Genomic DNA, 14,363 nt, shown 5'->3' with positions numbered 1-14,363 from the left:
AGAGTGGGGAGGCTTCATTCCCTGTTTATTCCTGGTTTTCCTTATTGTTTAGTGACAGGCAGAAATTGAGGATTTTTTCTGCCCAAATTTCAGATTTTTTTACCCTTTCTCTTCCCCAATTTTAGGACCATTTTCCCTCTTTTCCCCAAAAGTTCCATCATTTTTCTTCTAAAACGTTGGGTTTCAAACACTTTTTTCCACATTAAAAAAAAAAAAAATTGCCCATTTCCCCCCAAATCTCAGGGGTTTGCCCTTTTTGTGCACTTTTCTTCCAAATTTCAGATTTTTTTTTCCCTCATCATGTCCAAAATTTGGTGGGTTTTCTCTTCCCCTTTTTGAGGCCAAATTGAGCATTTGGGAGGGTTTGTGTGGGACAAGGTGAGTGAAGAGTTTTCCTGGATGTTGAGCCCCATTTTGATCCAAATTTGGAGGATGTTGGGCAAAAAAATATCCATATACCAAAACTGGGTGGGGAGAATTGGGGAAAAATTCATCCTTTCCATGAAGTTTTAGTGTGGATTTGGTGGAAATGGGGTACGGAGTGGGCATCAGGGGTTGGTGGGAGGGCTGTGTCAGCATTTTGACATGAATCCAGGTGATTTTAGTTAAAATTCATCTGGTTTTGGAGTGAATCTGATATAGATGGAGAATCTGATGTGGCCTCAAGGTGGGGAGCAGAATGGGGGGAGGGATATTTAATCCCTGTTTAATTCCATTTTGGCCAAAAGGGGGGGATTGGGAGAAAAATTACTTTGACCCAAAGTGGGAGAATTTGGGAAGAAAAACAATTTTGATCCAAACTTGGGGAATTTTGTACAAACTTTTTAGAGTTTGGCATGTTTGGTGTGGACTTGGGGGCAGTGGGGGCCAAAGTAAGTCCCAGGAGGTTTCTGTGGGGTGAAAAAAGGTATTTTAGGGTATTAAAAGACATTTTGGGGTGATTTGGGGGGTGACTTGAGGCTTCTGGAGCCTCAGGGCTCACATGGATTTTTCCCACAAAAGAACAGGTTTTAGTGGTTTTTGGTGTTTTTTTACAGGGGTGGCACAAGACGGGATCTGATGGCTCCTCCTTCCCTTCTGTGGTAAATAAAATTCCTGTTTTCCATGAAAAATCCCCAGATTTCTTGGATTTTTTACTCATTTCCAGACTTTTTAGCACAGAAGATGAAATCCTGAACCCCTGGGCTTGTTTTTGCCTGAAAATTCTGTTCTTCCCCCATTCTGCATTTTTCCAACAACCTCTCAGCAACAGATTTATTATGTTTAACCAAAACTCCCATTTTGAAATATTTTTTTAATCCAAAAGCCTTTATATTCTTCTTCTTTTTGAAAAGAAAATTAATGCCTGATTAATTTTCATGGAAAAAAAAAAAGTGCACTTTGTCCTGGGTATTTTTGTTTACTTTTTGGTTTGTTTTTTGGTGGGGTTTTTCTTTGGTGTTTTTTTGTTTTTAGCTAAAATTCTAATGTTCAGTTTTAGTGTTTTACCAGGACAAAACCGCAAGATCTATATGCTGGAATTGTATTTTTTTCCCAGGGAAAAAAGATCTATTTTTAAAAGGTTTTTATAAATGAAAAAACAAAGTCCTTTTATTTGCTCTTTTTTAATAAAAGCAGTTGATTCTTAAGGAAAAATAAAAAAACCCTTTTATTCCTTATTTTCCTGGCTTTTTTCTAATTTTCATTGAGAAAATTATCAGCCCAATTTTTTAGATAGTGTTTTTAATTTAAAAAAAACCTTTTTATTCCCTTAATATATTCTTGTTTCTTCTTTTTTTTAATTTAGTTTTATTTTAAAAATTTATTCATTAAGGAAAAAAGCCCTCTTGAATTCTGTTTTAAGTTTCAGCTATTTTTAAAGAAAAAAAAACTCACTCTGTTGTAATTCTTAAAATCCCAATTGCTCACGTCCCTCTTGATTTTTCTTCAAAATCCCCTTTTTTAAGAAAAGCAAATAGTTTTCATGTATTATTTCAGAAAGGCCCCTTTAATCCTATTTTTATTGATAGTCAAACCTCATTATTCCCTATTTTCCCCCCAAAACACTTGATTTCAATTTTTTTCAGAAAAAATCACCAGAATTTTTTTTAATCTACCATCCTCAATTCCCTATTTTTTAAATTAAAAAACCTCTTATGATGGGCTTTTATATATACACCGAGTTTTAATAAATTTTTATCTCATTTTCCTGGGTTTTTTTCCCTGACAATCTCAAAAATACTTTTTTTCTTTTTTTTTTTTTTTTTTCTTTTTATTAGGAGAAGATACCCATTCTTTTTAACCTCTTTTGAGGCAAAACCCAGCCATTTTGGTTTTTTTGTAGCATTAAAAAAAACTCTGAAAATATTTTTGATCTTTTTACAATATTTTTTGTTTAGTTTTCCTTTTAGATATTTCTGGATATTTTATATATTTTTCTATATACATTTTATCTTATACCAAATATGTACAATTTTAATTGCCTAATAATAATATTTAATAGTGTAACTTAATAGCATAATATTGATTAATAGGACAATAATTGCTTATTAATACATTTTTATATTTTTATATGTTGTGGTTAAATTAATAATATACATCCACTACAATTGTTCCATATGAATGTATAATATAGTCTCCACTGTAATTATATAGAAAATTCAACATATGATCTACTCTGCTGTAATTATGTTGGTATTATCATTATTCTTGATTTGCATTTTTTAATAAAAATTTCTGTGAAAATTCAGTATAAAATATAATAATAATAATAATAATAATAATAATAATAATAATAATAATAATAATAATAATAATAATAATAATAATAATAATTATTATTATTATTATTATTATTATTATTATTATTATTATTATTATTATTATTATTATTATTATTAAAAGTTATATGGACATACAAAAGATGTGAACTATAAAAACATGTAATATATTTTCTATTCATATAATAGTGCATTTATTAATATAGCACACTATATTCCTATTATATATAACTATATCTAGTTATTAAGAGATAATTATAAACTATAGAATATATATAAATTACTATAAATGTAATTACATAATGCAATTAAAGAATAATTTACAATGTAATATGGCATGAAGTTGCATAATATTATATTAATTATATTATGTTATTATATATTATAATGTATTATAACTATGCAATTTATGTATATATATATATAATATTTTGTGTTAGAATTTCCTATCCACTATCATAATTATTATATTAATTACATATAATGATAGATTATATTGCAATATAGTATAATATAATGGCATATTAATTCTATTCTAGTCTCTAGTATACTCTCTAACTTTGTAATTGTGCTCCTTACTGCTTATTTTTGCTTGATTTTTACCATTTCTCCCCAAACCGTTTCTATGAAAACAATCAATAAAATTATTTTAAATCATTATCTGTATAATTTTGTAGAGAAAATAGAAATCATCTACTGATGTATAGATTTATAAAAATATGTTAATTTATTTTCTACTTTGATTAATACGGAAATAAGTTCAATAGCTACAGCATTTATTATTATATTACTTTAATTATTTTTAATATTTATGGTTTTGGAATAAATCTTTGCTGATATTTCTATCAAAATTAAGTACAAAATAATAGAAAAAATACTTCTATGTATTTAAATGTAGGTATTGTATATCACAGTGTTATAATTAATAGATCTCTATAATAATAACATAGAAAACTATGTAACTAAGTTATATGATGGATAACAAGTATAATACTACAATAACAGGCTAAAATGTGATTGAGATATTTTTACTGATATATTAGCCCTATATTATTAATATTTTATCAATGTGCTAGTAAGTAGTAATATACTAAATTATATTACATGATACCATTAATATATAATGAACACAGGGTATAATAATATAAATATCTAGTAATATTGTTTTATTAAGGAATAGTATTTTATATAATTAGTATTAGTTAATAATACATTATTTCATATTATTAACACATTGATATATTTTAATAATTTGTTAATAGAATACAAATATTGTTTATTAAAATAACAAACTGCAAATAGAATTTCTATTTTGATAATATATAAAAATAGACTCTATAAATTGGATAGTGCAGTCATATCTTTAATGTAATTTCAGTACAATTCCTACTGTAAAATAGGAAAATTGATGTATAAACACATATAGAATTGACATAAAAATATTGATATAAAAATATAAAAGCCCCCTTTATATAACCCCCTTGGTTAATATAAAAATTAACCAAGGCCCTCTTTTGCCCCTGTTTTCCCAGCACTCTCCAGTGCCAGCTACCGGGGCTGGGAGTTCCGTGCTGTGATCCCACAGAACGACAACGAGTCCCCCAGCACGTACCTGCAGCTGCTGCTTGCCTTCTATGGCCCTGCTGACACCCAGGTGTCGGGGATGCTCTGTGGCAGCTCCATCACCCAGAACACCACCCTGAGACCAGATGTCACTGTGCCCTTGTCCTTTCCTGCTACCCTGGAACTCACTGGAAGCCACACTTCCCATAAAACCGTGGTGACTGAGGCCAGTGCTGACATCTCTGTGACGTCTGTCAGTACCAATGGCTACACTGTGGATGCCATTGCCTTCCTACCTATGGAGAGCCTGGGCATCAGGTACTATGTGGTGACACCGGTTGGGAACTAAACTTGCGGCCTGACTGAGTTTATGGTGGCCACTGACCCCACCACCATCACTCTTAGCATCAGCACCAGCACCACTTTCCACTTTGCTGGGGCCACATACATCCCCGTTGCCGTGCTCCGCCTATTCCTGCAGCCCTACCACAGCCTGCAGCTCCAGAGCAGCCAGGACTTCACTGGCACAGTTGTGGTGGCCGACACCCCTGCGGTCGTCCTCAGTGGCCACACCTGTGTCAAGGTATCTGCTGGATTTGACTTTGTGGTGGAGCAGTTCCTCCCAATGACAGTGTGGGGGAGGAGCTACGTGGTGCCACCCAACCCACTGCAGACAGAGGTTGATTTCGTTTATGTGGTGACGGATGAAGACAACACCAACAACTACAATACTGGGAGCAGGAATGCCACTGTGGCCATGGCAACAAGGGAGGTGCAGACATTCGTGGTGAACTGTGGGGTGCAGAGGTTCAGGGACATCACGCCATAACCAATATGATCCAGTGAAGCCAAATTTATTATCCCTAAAAGGACTATATTTATAATAAGTTTCTACTGTTCACGTGTCTATAGCTAATACATGATTGGTTAATCCTAGCTGTTCACGTATCTAAAATGGAATGCTGATTGGGTCATCTAATTTTTCACACGTCTTGCTGTGGTTGTCTGGCCCACCCATGGCTTCTCTTTTTTCTCCCTTTCTCAAGCTTGCTGACAAACTTGCTGAGTCCTGATGACTCTTCTTCTTGTATCTTTTTCAAGGACATACCGACCCCATTTCTGAATATGTCCATTATCCATTGTTTGTGAACATGTCCGTTGTCCATTATTACAAGCAGGCTCGATTGTGCATTGGCTGAACGTGGCCATTGTCTTGCAAAAACTCCTCAACCTGCAAAAATCGTCAACAGTGAACCATAACTCCCACCTGTACATCAGTGCAGTGGTGGCAGTGCAGTTGGTGTTTTTCTTCAGTGGGTCATCTTGGCAAGATCCCTTCCTCCTTCTTGTCCCACCTGTCACCGCCCATTGCACTGCATTCCGCTTTAGCAGTGTGCCCAGCCAGTATAGCCATGCCATCCTCATTGCACCCACCACTACCACTGCCACCACCACCCTCAACCATTGGCCAGACAACACAGTGGCATGGCAGGCCATTCCTGGCACAGATTTCTCCTGGGCCAGCATCACCATGAGTGCAATGATGCAGAGTGCTGAGAACTCGTAGGTGCCCATTGGGCTCCTGGTGTCTGGGTTCCAGACTCACACTGGATATGGTTTCCTGGGGCTCTGTGCTGCCAGTGAGTAAAGTGAGTCAATTGTTGTATCACCCCAATGGTTGAGTGTTGTGCAGTTGACCATTCATGGGTTTTCCCCTTTTTTTCAGTCCCCACAGCAGTCTCCTGTGAGGATTTGGTATGCGAGAGGTGTGAGATGGTGGATGGACAACCAGAGTGCATCCAGGAGACTTTCTCCACCTGTTGGCTCACTGGTGGGCCACACTACTGCAGTTTTGATGAAAAACCTTTGATTTCACGGGAGCGCGGGCCTACACCATGACCACCATCTGCAATCCTGATCCCACCCTTCCTACTTTCTCTGTTGAGGTCAAAAAGGAGGAAAAAGGAGAACTCCAAAGTTTCCTCCATCGGCTCCATCACCATCCAAGTCGACAACGTCACTGTCACTGCTGTCCAGTCAGAGAATGGTATGGTGAGGGTAAGCAAAAACCATCATAATTTCCCATTTTTTTAAAATTTTGCTGAAATTACATATTTAGCAATGATCTTGAGGGTCTTTTCCTAAATAATTCCCAGATTTGCTGGTATGCAGGTAACCCTTGTATGAAAACACTTCTAGTCTTCTTGAACTCCATGCCCAGTTTTGATGGATTTTGGTTGTTTTGATGGTTGTTGTTGTCCTACAGGTGAGCAACCACCGCTTGTGCCTCCCCATTTTCCTCTGCCACAGGAAGGTCTGCATCCACCAGAAGGGTAAATCCATGTTGATTCAATCAAATTTCAAGCTGAAGGTCCTCTACAGCTGGGATGATCATGTAGTGATCAAACTTCCGGCTGCTCTTTCTAGAAAAGTCTGCGAAATGTGTGGGAAAAACAATGGGGATCCCCAAGATGACACTCTCTCTCCTGATGGAAAACAAATGTGAGATACTGTGGAGTTTGGGTGGAGCTGGAAGGCGACCAGTGAGAGTGGCCACTGCCAGGACACCTGTGATGGTGACTGTGGGCGGTGCAGATGGGACCAGGTGGTGACATACAAGGCAGAGACCTGGTGTGGGAAGTTGTCCCAACATTCTGGGCCATTCCAGTCGTGTCATGACACTATCAGTCCCAATATCTATGTGAAGAACTGTATCTATGACCTGTGTGCCAATGAGGGGTATCGCAATGTGCTGTGCTATGCCTTCAAGAACTATGCTGATGACTGCCAGGAGAAGAGGATCAATGTTTCCCATTGGAGGAAAGAGTTGGAATGTTGTGAATAGAGGATGGTTGAGTGAAAATACTCCTTGGGGTGGGTGGAGGCTAATTGATGTGGGACTAAAGACCCATGGGATCATGGGTTGAGAAAGACCATGGCAGAAGATCCAAGCAGGAAATCCATGGAACTCCAAGGAGATTCCAGAAAGTCCATGTAGAAATTCCACAAAGTTGGTGGAGTCTCTAGAAAGTCTGAGCAGGAAGTCTGCCGAGACTCCAGAAAGTCCAGGTAGAAGGCCTAGAAAGTCCATGGAGACTCCATAAAATCCATGGAGTCTGCAGGGTATCTGTGCAGATAGTCAAAGTAGTCTGTCCCACTATGTACCGCCCCACCTTGACCGCTGTCTCCCTCCCTGTCCAGCTCTCATTTGCCCGCCCTACAGCACCTGAGGCCTTGCCTGCCTCCCTACCTGCAACATCCCTGCTGTGTCATCCAGCTGTGCCGCTGTCAGCACCTGCGTGGACACCTCCATGTGCCACGAGGGCCTTGTCCTTGATGCCGACACCTGAATCGCCCCTTCTGAATGTGGTTGTGTCTTTCAGGGTTTCTTCTGTGACCTTGGCAAGGAATTTTGGAGTGACCTCACTTGCATCCAACACTGTGTGTGTGACGCAGAGCAGCGGCAGACAGTGTGCTGGGATTCTGGTTGTGGTACTGAGGAAGGATGCCAGATGGAGGAGGATATCCAGGATTGTTATCCCAAAATTTTTGGGGTCTGCACTGCTGTTGGAGCCACCCATTATGAGACCTTTGATGGCAAGGCATTCATCTTCCAGGGGATGCGTGTCTTACGTGTTGGTAGGGTTGTGTGAGGACACCCAAAATTTGGTGGGATGCCAGGTGTTGGTGCAGAATGGCCACCTTAGTGACAACCTCGTGTCGTCCATTGCCGTGGTGACAGTCAAAGTCTACAAGAAAATCATCAGCATCAGCAGGGAACATGCTGGAAAAATCATGGTGAGTTTAGGAAATGATCCCTTATCTTTTCATCACATTCTCCACCTCATCCCATGAGCATCTAAAATGTCATTAAATCAAGTAAAATGTCATTAAATCAACATAATTTGTTCCAGATCAATGAGTGGTTGATCAACCTCCTTTTGGGACTTGGTCCTTCTCATTCTCTTAAATCCAAAATTTAATTCAATCAAAAATTTAATTCAATTCAAAATTTAATTAAATCAACACTTTTTGGTTGCTCTGGCTGTTGAAAATAGTTTACCCTCAGTCTGCCAATTTGATCAATTTCTATGGTTTTCTCCCCAGACTGATGAGCAGTTGGTCAATCTCCCGTAGCACTACAGTGAAAGAAAGATTGTTGTCTATTGTCACGGGCAGGACGTGGTGGAAGTGACCAATTTTGGCCTTGTTGTCACCTATGACTGGTACAGCCATATCACCACCATGGTGCCAGTGGCTTCACCAATGCCCTATGTGGGCTCTGTGGGAACTACAATGGCACTGCAAGCAATGACATGATGATGAGGAACAACCGTGTGACGTCAGACCCAGATGCCTTCAGGAGCAGCTGGAAGGTCACAGATGTCCCAGGATGTGGTGAGAGGTCAACAGTGGAATGTTCCAGCACCCTTGCACCTTCCTGGCTGCAGCAGGAAGTCTCTGGGATGGGGTGTGAAATTATTTTGGAAGTGGATGGACTCTTTAGAGGATGTCATGGTCATGTTGATGGCCACCAGTACTTCTAGAGCTGCATCCATGACTCCTGCCTGTTCCCTGATCAGGAAGAAGGGATGTGTCCAATCATTGCCCTCTACGCCACCACATGCCAGGCTGCTGGTGTGTCCATTGAGAGGTGGAGGACAGATAATTTCTACTGTAAATTGGGACAATGGGAGGGTTTTTCCTTCAGCAGTATACAAAGGATCCTCAAGTCTGCTCCAAATCTATGTATGAACAACCCAGAGGCGCATGGGAATCCCACCCAAAGTCTTGGTTGATCCCATAATTCACCCAAAATAAACCCTTCCTAAGGAAGAAGTTGTCTCATCTGGAATACCTTACCCCCTCAAAATCTCCAGTTTCCTGGTGTTGGCTACAAAGTGGATAATTTAGAGGGAGAACCACCAAAAAATGTACTAAAAATAGTGGAATTGGGTTAAAGGGATCCAGCCTGGAGGTCAGTTGAGGACCCAGTGTGGAGCAATCCCATTCTTTGAGTGAATATTTCATTTTTCGCCATAAAAATGTGAGAAATCGTGTGGTTTAGAGGAAGAATTCCTATTGTAATGGGATGGCATATTCCTTATGGATGATCATTGGATCATCATCAGATAATCGTTGGATTGTCATTTGATGATGCCCCTTGTCATGTGCACAGGGATGAAAATCAAGTTTGCCATGGGCTAAAAAGCTCTGTATTAGGTGAAGTTTGCACTTGAATTCCAGGAAACTTCCAGGATTTGGCTTGGAATTTCCTGGTTCCTCATGAATCCCATTGTCTCCTGGCAGATATTCCCTGTCCTTCCAACAGCTCCAATGAGCTCTGCTCGCACACCTGCCAGCACACCTGCGGCGCTGACTCTGCCACATGCCAAGGGCAGTGCCACGAGGGCTGCATGTGTCAGGATGGCGTCGACAAGTGTGTGCCCATGTCCCACTGCAGCTGCAGCCGCCATGGAGTCTACTACAAAGAGGGGGAGACATTCTACCCCACAGAGCAGGAGATGTGCCAGTGCCTCTCTGGTGGCACTGTGGAGTGCCAAAATACTTCCTGTCATGTTGGCCATGGGAAGGTTGTCAGTGATGTCTTCCAGTGTACCTCGCAGGTGTCCAGCACCTGTGTGGCCACAAGGGACCACGCCTATGTCACCTTTGATGGGATGGCCTTCAACATCGCTGGTACTTACTCATATGTCCTTACCCAGACTGGCACAGGTGACAACGTGACATCATTTATTGTCACAATCTAGAAGGAGGAGCAGCAGAAGTGGAAGGTCCCTAGGATCCAAGCATTGTCTGTGGAAGTCTATGGAGTCACCTTGTCATTGAAACACAGAAAATGGGCTGACGTCATGGTAAGGCACTTTATGTTCCAAATCTCATGGGATCCCCCCAAACTGGGTTTCTTTGATGGAAGGGACTCCTCAGCCCACCTCCTATGCAGTCCAACTTTTTTCCTAAGCAAGATCTGTTAAATGCATTAAAACCTTGGTTGGAAGTTGTTTTCCCTTCATTTTCCCCCTATTTTTATGGATTTGCTTCCTTTTTGCTTGTTCTCCTTCCTTCTTTTATTTTTATATCGTTACCTATATTTTTTCATGCATCTGTTTTCCTTTCTCTCGTATTTCTCTGCATTTACCTCTTTTTTCATAGTGTTTTTTTTTTCCTGGCTAAATGTATTTACATTTTAAAAATTAATTTCCCCATATTTTCCCTATTTCCTATGCATTTACACCTTTACTTCTTGCATTTTTCCCTATTTTTCTTTCTCCTTTTCCTAGCATTTTTCCCCTTTCCATCCTCCTATTTTTATGTCATATTTCCCCTGCATTTCCTTTCTTCCCCCTATTTTTAGGCAGTACATATTTTTCTTGCCTGTATTTTTCTCTGTATTATGCATTTGTATTTCTTTTTCTGCATTTTCTCTCAGTTTTCTTATATTTATGCTTTTCCCCAGCATTTCCCCCCAATTTTTTTACATTTATGTATTTTTTTCCTGCATTTCTCCTTTTTTTCCTTATTTATAGGGAAGGTATGCATGTATGTCCCTTTGCCTTGCAATTTGTTCACTATTTTCCCTATTCTTCTGCACTTTTGCCCTTTTTTCTGCATTTTTTCTTTTATCTCGTATTTTCATGGATTTCCCTTGGGACCACCCACCCCAAAGATGGGATGGCATTGATCCCAGGAGACACCCATTGACCCCAGATGACCCCCCAGTAGCCCCACTGCTCCCCATTGACCCCCTTTGTTTCTTCCCTCCCTTTCCCAGCTCTCACCTGCCCCACCAAGAGCCACTACCAGCTGTGTGCCCGCACCTGTGAGCACACCTGTGCAGGTGTGTTGGCCCCAGCCCCCTGCAGTGAGCGCTGCTGTGAGGGGTGTCAGTGCGCCGAGGGGCTGCTGTTCCACAGGGCCGCTGCATCCTCCCGGACCTGTGGCTGCCTCCACCAGGGGCGCTACTTCCAGGTGGGTGTGGTCCCAGTGCCTCCCAGTACAGCCCAGTTCCAGCCCTAGCTCCTTCCAGGCTCCTCATGGTGATCCCAGGTCACAGAGTCACAGAATAATGAGGTTGGAAGAGATCTCTAAGATCATCAAGTCCAACCTATGCCCTAACACCTCAACTATAGCACCAAGTGCCACGTCCGGTCTTTTGTTAAACACATCCAGAGATGGTGATTCTACCACCTCCCTGGGAAGAGCATTCCAGTACTTTATTATTCTTTCGGTGAAAAATTTCTTCCTAATATCCAGCCTATACTTTTCCTGACGTAGCTTGAGACTGTGTCCTCTTGTTCTGTCAGTTGCTGCCCAGTGGAAGAGACCGATCCTCACCTGTCTACAAGCTCCCTTCAGGAAGTTGCAGAGAGCAATAAGGTCACCTCTAAGCCTCTTCTTCTCCGGCTCCTTCAAACATTCCTCATAGGGCTTGTGTTCCAAGCCCCTCACCAGCCTTGTTGCCCTCCTCTGGACACACTCAAGCATCTCAACATCCTTCCTAAATTGGGGGCCCAGAACTGGACACGGTACTCAGGATGCCTGGTCTCACCAGTGCCAAGTACAGGGGAAGAATGACCTTCCTGCTCCTTCAGACCACACCATTCCTAATGCAGGCCAGGATGCCATTGGCCTTCCTAGCCACCAAGGCACACTGCTGGCTCATATTCAACCGGCTGTCAACCAGCACTCCCAGGTCCCTTTCCGCCTGAACACTGTCCAGCCACACCGTCCCCAGCTTGTAACGTTGTAGGGTATTTTTGTGGCCAAAATGTAGAACTCGGCACTTAGACTTATTAAACTTCATGCTGTTGGACTCTGCCCATCCATCCAACCGATCTTAGTCTCTCTGCAGAGCCATCCTTCCTTCCAATAGATCAACACAAGCTCCCAGCTTAGTGTCGTCTACAAATTTACTAATTAAAGATTAAATCCCCTCATCCATGTCGTCTATAACAATATTAAATAGAACTGATCCCAGTACAAACCCCTGAGGGACACCACTGGTGATTGGCTCTCAGCTGGATGCAGCACCGTTCACCACCCCTCTCTAGGCCAGCCATCCAGCCAGTTCCTAGCCCATCAAAGAGTGCTCCTGTCCAAGCCATGGGCTGCCAGCTTCTCCAGGAGTGTGCTGTGGGAGACAGTGTCAAAGGCTTTGCTGGAGTCCAGATACACAACATCCACAGCCTTTCTGCATCCACCAGGCGGGTCACCTGGTCACAGAAGGACACCAGGTTGATCAGACATGACCTACCCTTTGTAAACCCATGCTGACTGGGTCTGATACCCTGGTGTCATGGTTTGAGAAGAAGTGGGTTTTTTGGGATGCTGTGGTCAAACCAATAGGTGCTCAGATTTGAATATTGACACCTGGTGTGGCCAGGGAGGACATGGATACGCCTCTGAGAACACAGGGGCTTAAAAGCAGAGAACTCCCAGGAAAACCTTCTCTTGGTTCCGGTCAGGGAAAGGTTCATACCTCCCTTGCCCAGCTGCTGTGGCTGGGCGGGGGAGGGGAAGCTATGCGGCCGGGTGAGGTAGGCCAGGGCCTTGGACAGAGAAGGGAGGTGAAGAGGCCCTTGAGGATGGAAGGAGGAACACTGGAGAGTCATCGGGCAGCCACCCCCCCCCCCCCCCCCCAGGAGAGGGAGAGAGAGGGGGAGAGTCGGTCTCTGTGTTTGTACCACCTTGAAATTTGATAGCAGGCCGGCTGAGAAGGAGAAGCGGGGGGGGGGGGGGGGGGGGGGGGGGAGCGGGGGGGGGGGTGCGCTTGGCAGGGCAGTGTGGGAGTTCTGGACAGGCAGAGCCTGAGATTTTTAACCCTTTTCTTGGATGATGGAAACCTTACAAATGCCAATCCTCCTGGAGCTGAATGAGAAGAGGGATAGAGATGAGAAAAGAGGAAATGGGCCGTGAGACAAGTGGAGAAGAATCTTAGGTGGGAGGAGATGCTGGAGTGGTCTTTGGCTGGACTTTTCTTGTATAGCCATGGACAGAACCATTTTTCCTGTGACACAGAGACTGCATCTAGGGGGAGGCAATGGCTCGGAGCCAAGAGAGCTCAGTGTTGTTATGTGAAGGAGTGTGTGAACAGAGGCAACGGGTGAGGAGGGTAGTGATGCCCTCGATCTTCAGTGGAGGAGAAGATCTCTGTTCTTGAGACCCCTCGGCCACAGGGGGTGAAATTTGGAGGGGACTGGTGTCCCGAAAGTGAGAGACTGTGCACTTTTTTTCGAACTGGACAAAGCACCCTTAAAAGGAAAAACCCTAGAAGCAGCTCTGAGAGCACTGTACATGGAAGAGGTCACGATGGCAAATGATCTCCGGGCGGTGCCACGTGTGACAGGAAACACAAGAGGTCTCCACTGTGTTTCCAGGGGAAGCCTATGGCACAAGAGGGACTCTTCACTCCTTGATGAACTGAGAATTGATTATCTAAAGGGTGGTGATGGACTGAGAGTTGGTGATCTGAGGTATGGATGTATTGGAAATTTGGTGGGGGTAGGAGGAATGTTTTTGGAAGGTTTTCATTCTTTCTGTGTGTTTCTTTTTACATATAGTTGTAGGTTAATAAAGTTTTCTCTTCTTTATTCCTAAGTTGGAGCCCGCTTTGCTCTATTCCTGGTCACATCTCACAGCAGACACCAGGGAGAATGTATTTTCAGGGGGGCACTGGCATTGCACCAGCCTCAAAACGTGACACCTGGCCATCCTGTAAGTGCTGTGTGATAGTACTCAGTATGAACTGCTCCATTATCTCACCTGGTACTGAGGTCAGGCTAACTGGCCTGTAATTACAAGGATCAATCCTTCCTACCTTTTTTTGTAAATAGGTGTCACATTGGCCAGTTTCCAATCATCTAGAACCTCATCAGCAAACCACAAGTCTTGATAAATGATGGAGCGCAGCTTTGCAAGCTCATCTGCCAGCTCCCTCATCACCCTAGGATGGATCCCATCTGGTACCATTGATTTATATATATCCAAGTGTCCCAGCAGTTCTCTGACTGCCTCTTCTTG

At 42.4% G+C, this 14,363-nt stretch overlaps 2 long non-coding RNA genes across 3 annotated transcripts; both read left to right on the top strand.

Annotated features, from left to right (window-relative positions):
- The first annotated feature begins 5,972 nt into the window (after window positions 1-5,972).
- LOC136569848 (uncharacterized) lies at window positions 5,973-8,049 on the top strand. The gene is made up of 3 exons (XR_010785469.1): window positions 5,973-6,380; window positions 6,589-6,655; window positions 7,706-8,049. It is a non-coding gene; the product is annotated as an uncharacterized lncRNA (long non-coding RNA).
- Window positions 8,050-8,088: 39 nt separating this feature from the next.
- Window positions 8,089-12,280, top strand: LOC136569843 (uncharacterized). 2 transcript variants are annotated; one of them, XR_010785468.1, is made up of 4 exons: window positions 8,089-8,120; window positions 8,430-10,198; window positions 11,116-11,312; window positions 11,648-12,280. It is a non-coding gene; the product is annotated as an uncharacterized lncRNA (long non-coding RNA). The 2 variants fall into 2 exon arrangements; XR_010785467.1 differs by lacking the exon at window positions 11,116-11,312.
- Window positions 12,281-14,363: the final 2,083 nt, after the last annotated feature.

This window comes from Molothrus aeneus, unplaced genomic scaffold (assembly GCF_037042795.1).
Source record: "Molothrus aeneus isolate 106 unplaced genomic scaffold, BPBGC_Maene_1.0 scaffold_285, whole genome shotgun sequence".
NCBI lineage: Eukaryota > Metazoa > Chordata > Aves > Passeriformes > Icteridae > Molothrus > Molothrus aeneus.
This window is presented reverse-complemented; position numbering and strand designations above follow the sequence as displayed.